Here is a 5,875-nt window from a genome sequence, read left to right on the forward strand (position 1 = left end):
ACAAACTTACAATCTTTACTCTAGGACACAAAGAGTCAGCAAAGGTCGACATGGTAAAGAGGTAGCTTGGAGCCTTTGTACATAAAGTTTTTAAAACCTAAGGCATTTGAGCTGCATTAGTATGTTTGTTAGTGTGTGTGTGTGTTTGGTGGGTGGGGTTAGTTTGTTAGTGTGTATGTGTGTGTGTGTGTTGCAGCATAAGCCTTAGGAAGGGAAATTGCCAAAGGACTTTTTGGAAGGCTACAAACAACCTCTACAAAATAACGGAAATGTGGAAATCTACTTGAAATGCACAAAACAAAGTCTAAGTGAGACTCGAACAAAAGACACGCAAAGGTCACAGAACATGTACATAAAACTTAACTCAAGCAAGCCCAACTACATATACAATGTAAAATTACACTTTGCATTGGTTCGGTTTCTGCGACTGTGGTTCTCCTTTATGGCCTGTGTCGTTCTCTTGGTTCGGGACCCAGGATAGCGACACAAGGCAAATTATGTAATGGTCTAAGTTCCCGACAACCACTGACCACGACATAAAACAGAATGAAAACTGATGGAGAACCATGAAAGTTCCTGTTTTATTAAATAACAGAATTTACAGTAATTGACCGAATTCAATCCCAGTCATCGACACAGTCGCAGAAAATAAATCAACCACACATCAGCCTGTACACCACAAAAGCGCGCTGAAGTCCTGAGTGCATCTTTCTGCACGTCGCCGTGGAGATGTCATCAGGCAGCCTCTCACCAGGATAAGTCCCACCACACGCAGTTGATCCGGGCTTGATGGCACCAATACGATCCTGGACGCTGCTGAGAGATGTCTCCTTCACAACTTCTTGTACCTGCAAGAAAGTGACATTGCAATCAATTATAATGAGATAGACCAACAATATTTAGCTATTTTGAAACCAAAACATTTTTGAAAGGGCACAAGGGCGTCTTATGTCCCTGTGAGGAGCGAAAATGGTGGCAGAAACCATGCACAAGAAGTCAAGAAAATACTGTAATGACGCAAAAATGTAACGTGAACTGTTAAAATTATAGGTTACTGATTTTCTCTGCTCAAAGTTTATATGAATTGTTCAACATCACTGGCACTCTAAATTTGCAGTTTGATTTGTATAGGATACTCACAGTTGTGTTAATACAGTCCACAGTCTTCTTGTCTGCTTCCTTCCTCCAAGGAACAGGTTCAAAAGCAGGACGTATGGACGCATCAGCTGCCTCACACCTAAGCTGCCTCGCACCACATGTACACATATGTTCTAACTTTGAAAAGAAAAAGATAACTCTGTTAAGCATTGTTCAGGCCCAGGCATTGAAAATGTCAGCTAAAGATTACCACCCTACAACTGTAAAACAACACAATTGTTATTTACCTTGTCGTATGTCTTGGAAAGACTGCATGCGCCCTTGGCTTGGTGATCCACTGGATGTTGTCCTGAAGCACCTTCAGTGACAGGAGATTGACACCTCTGTTCCCCCGCTCCTTTCCTCCCTCATGGCGCCGAGACATTTCTAACAAATCGGTAGAAGAAACAGTCATGCATGAGTTTGCCTCAACACAGCTGTAACAAACACACAAGGCACAGAAAAGAATGTTTATGAGAAATTAAGACCAAACTTGACAAACAGTCAAACCGTAATACAAAAGTATTCATATACTTCATTCAATTCAGAGTCAGATAAGGAAGTAAAAGAAAAAAGACTTTTATACTGAGTTTATTATCGTTTAGGTAACAAAATTGAAATTGAAACTGTAATCTTAAACTTACCAAACACAAAGGCTGTTATCTTACAATTAAAAACTTTGTGCTTTCACACAATAGATACCTTGTCATATGTGTGGGAAGACTGCGAATCCCCAGTCGGTCACGTCCGGTACCTTCCCTCACCAGTCCTCGCCTCCCTTTCCGTGTCCAGACACTTCCTCGTACGGTGCGATGATCCTCGGTAGAAAGAAAGAAAAAACGAGACAAAGATTAAACTTGGCTCAGAAATATAGTTAAGAACTTCAGTTTAAATTTCGAGAGCTATATATGGCTACTTCTGCACTCATTGCTTCAGTCTGTTTCTGTGGTGTACAAGCCCAATGAATGGCTGATTCGGTTTCTGTGACTGTGTCAACGCCGAGATGTCGAGTATTTCTAAACAAGGACGTTATAGCTGATATAACGTCCTTGTTCTAAAGGAATAAACTACTAATATTAAATAGGCTGTTCAACCACCTGTGTTTCTTTCTGGCCTGTGTCGTCCTCTTGGTTCGGGACCCAAGAAAACGACACGAGGCAGCTTATGTAATGGTCTAGGTCCCCGAAAACCACTGACCATGAAATAAAACAGAAATGACAACAGATGGTGAACCAGGGAAAACCCTGTTTACTAAGAAACAGCAGAATTTACAGTAACGCCGAATCCATCTAGACTATCGACACAGTCACAGAAACCAAACCAGCCACACACCAGGCCTGTACACCACGGAAACGGACTGAAGCCCTGAATGCAAAAGGAGTCCATATCTGCAACCATTACCATTTCAAACCCCACAAGACATATCATTAAGCACTTAACTTGAACATTGCAGCTGCAGTTGATCCGGGCTTGATGGCACCAGTAAGGCCCTAGAAGAAAGAAAGTGAATAAGGTTCAGACTAATGTCTTGTTGTTTTGGTGATAAATAAGGCACAGGGATGCCTCACATGTACATGCAACTTGTTCTGTTTTTTTCCATCCTCGGACGGTCACAAAAGAATTCAGCGTTAACGTTACTGATTATTTATATTACATTGGACTGTTTGAACAAGCATTGTTCAGGCCCTGAGGCTTTGAAAATGCGCCCTTGGCTTGGTGATGCACTGGATGTTGTCCCGAAGCACCTTCAGTGACAGCTGATCGATACATCCGTTGCCCAACTCCTTTCCTCCCTCATGGCGTCCAGACATTTCTAACAAATCGGTAGAACAAACAGTCATGCATACGTTGCCTCAACACCGCCGCAACAAACACAAGATGCACAGATCAGAATGTTTATGAGAAATTATGACCAAATTTACCGCGAAGAAATGACCGAACTAACCTGTTGTCTTAGGTAGGACGCTCAAAGAAGAAAGGACCCAGTCACACAGCGGTCGTGCTGCGAGGTGAGGCCGTCTCCACACACACCTGGAAGACTAATGACGAGGTACAGGGGCTTCAAACAGATATACACAGGGCTCGTCTACGATTGGCCCGGTTTAGACAATTGATTGATTTCTTGACCAATCACAGACCAGTAATCTTTTTCACCTGTGTGCAGAACAACCAGACAGGGGCTCGTCTACGATTGGCCCGGTCTAGACAAATGATTGATTTTTTGACCAATCACAGACCAGTAATCTTTTTCACCTGTGTTCGGCACGCGGCTTTAGACAGAACAACCAGACAGGGGCTCGTCTAGACTCAGTCTAGACAATTGATTGATTTCTTGACCAATCACAGAGTAATCTTTTTCACCCGAGTTGGGCACGCGTTTGATTGCTTCCCCAGACCATCGTCTTGAACAATACGAGAATCTACAAACGGGAAGGGACACAAGGGTTGCCGACGAGAGATGCCAACCTTAACCGCAGGTGTTCCATGACAACGTCCGGGGAGATGTCAATGGATTAACTTGTCATTGGCATGATATGAAGTAAATGATCTGCGATGTTATATTCATAGCTTTAGCTGATGTTACGATTCTCTTTATCTACCTGAGACATTGTCGACAGGACTGATCACAATCTCTTTGTTGGTGTCAAGAAAGTGTACCCGAAAGCTTTAGCATGTATCTATGCTAGTGTTGTCAACTTATGGTGTAACGTCGGACGACACGGGAGCCCCTAAGTCTAAGTTAGAAGGTTGCTTGCAGCCATTTTCCCTTCTTTAATTCGTCTTTTGGAAATTTGGCTCACGAGCCATGTCAACCTTATGAATGAATGAATGAAAACCTTTATTGTACAGTTTTGCCCAACCGAGCTAAGTACAGGTCACAACAAGTATATATATACATATAAAAGTATCACAAATCTAGTCTAACACAAAAGTTCGGCTTCTTCTCGCTTCTTGGTAGTAGTGAAAATGTAGGACTGTATGGGTTTAGCTATGGTCGGTTTGTCAAAACGCATGAGAAATATAAACTTGTCAGTGCTACTCATGTGTCTAAAATGAGGGAATCTACTTTCTATATAACTAAATAGAGTATCTTGGTGGACAAACAAGCAAAACCACCATTTGTATTTGTTCGACGTCTACTTATTTCATAAAATGCGACTGAATTTTGGATGAATGTGGTAGCCCTTCAGCAATTGACAGTTTACATGGAAAACCACTTCTGTTGGTAACGTGAAGGAAATATACCATTTATGACGTAAAACCCCATTGTCTTGTTAGTGAAATGTCTTGCATTGTCGAAATCAAAGCCAAATCAGCCTGTAGAATCCAAACCCCTTTGCGAGCCTTTCATGCTTTCCCTATTCCCGAAAAAAAAACGAATTTTGTCAATTTGTAGGTCGTTTTAACACTTTTTCAGTCGCGGCCGGGAGCGTTACTGCAGATATAGGCTCGCATAGGGTATGAGGTCCCTATTTGTAAAAAAAATGTAAAAATATACAAGGCATTAGACTTAAAGCCGGTAAACACTCTCACGAATAGGCCCTAACGCCTTCATTGACAGTTAAAATAACTTTCGAGACTCGCTAAAGCACGCGTCGATATAAAATAGATCGATTTTTCGGTCCGGGCTAGGAGTTTCGTGTACCACCGAGGCTGCCCGTGGAAGCGCCACCTACATTCACATACACGTTTTGTAACGTTACCTTATGAGTAGCTTAAAGATATACGTGGACATCAGTCGCTTTCTCTTGCAAACTTTGGCCTTCTTTTACTCAACTGTTTGAATGATAAACACCCGCACACCGGACCACAAAATAGACCGGTTTACAGGAAACACTGTTCCGGGTGCTTGATGTTCCATGTTGGTGTAAATCACCTATTCGTAACAATAGAAAAGACATCGAGCCTTAAAAAGGACGTTCAATCCACAGTCCAAGGACATAAACAACTGTCAATGTTATACAAGCTTCATAGATAGATAAAATTTCTTCCTTTTCTTTTCTTTCCTGTGGAATGCGGGGTTTTATGACTTAATCATGGCTTGAATTGGGAAAAGATTCAACTGAAGTTGAATTGTTTATCTTGATCGTGACCTGTTACTCTGTGTCTAGCTGGAGGGCTTCATGCATTTGCGCCCCCTATCGGTCACCGTTATGTTGACAGCAAATGCACTTCAAACGACATGTAAATGAAGTCAGGGGTTACAAGTCAACAGTAATGGTACCAGGACACAGTAATGTTTGAGGGCAGCCTAAATCATAAAGTAAATATCGCAAATAGATGGGTGGATTTGTTCGTAGTTGTGTTGAACATATTTTATGCGGTCATACAATAGACTCTCGTGAGTACTTTGCTCACTAGGTTCGGAAACGCCCTTCACTATTCCGGACACGGGACGTAGGTTCAAAAGACATACCAGCAGCTCCACCCATGCTTTATACGTGCAGTTCTACTTCACGGATCTTTTAAGGATCTCTCTTGTCTAATATACAATTGCGCGGGCCCCTTTTAAAGCATTTATTTGACACATATTCAAAGTAACCCCCGGTCTATGACAGACCTTGAAATTTCTCGCTGTTTGAAACAGGAAAGAGGTTATAAGACACCTGTTAAGTAGCTTTTGTTTACACAGTTGAAAAAAAGACTCGCAATGAATTTGAATGAATTGGTGATTTTAAGACTCCATTCGTCAAACAGCCACCACAGAAAGTTAAGGCGTTGGCTGGTACCAGTAGTG

At 42.0% G+C, this 5,875-nt stretch overlaps 1 long non-coding RNA gene across 4 annotated transcripts; it reads right to left on the reverse strand.

Moving 5' to 3' along the window:
* Positions 1-562: 562 nt before the first annotated feature.
* On the reverse strand, positions 563-3,220 carry LOC118408765. 4 transcript variants are annotated; one of them, XR_004830353.1, is made up of 6 exons: positions 3,083-3,219; positions 2,792-2,950; positions 1,840-2,627; positions 1,386-1,524; positions 1,141-1,275; positions 563-848 (listed from the first exon to the last, which is right to left on the reverse strand). It is a non-coding gene; the product is annotated as an uncharacterized LOC118408765 (long non-coding RNA). The 4 variants fall into 4 exon arrangements; XR_004830354.1 differs by having other exon boundaries at positions 2,883-2,950; positions 3,083-3,218; XR_004830352.1 differs by having other exon boundaries at positions 1,840-2,950; positions 3,083-3,220.
* Positions 3,221-5,875: the final 2,655 nt, after the last annotated feature.

Source organism: Branchiostoma floridae, unplaced genomic scaffold (assembly GCF_000003815.2).
Source record: "Branchiostoma floridae strain S238N-H82 unplaced genomic scaffold, Bfl_VNyyK Sc7u5tJ_393, whole genome shotgun sequence".
NCBI classification, from domain to species: Eukaryota; Metazoa; Chordata; class Leptocardii; order Amphioxiformes; family Branchiostomatidae; genus Branchiostoma; species Branchiostoma floridae.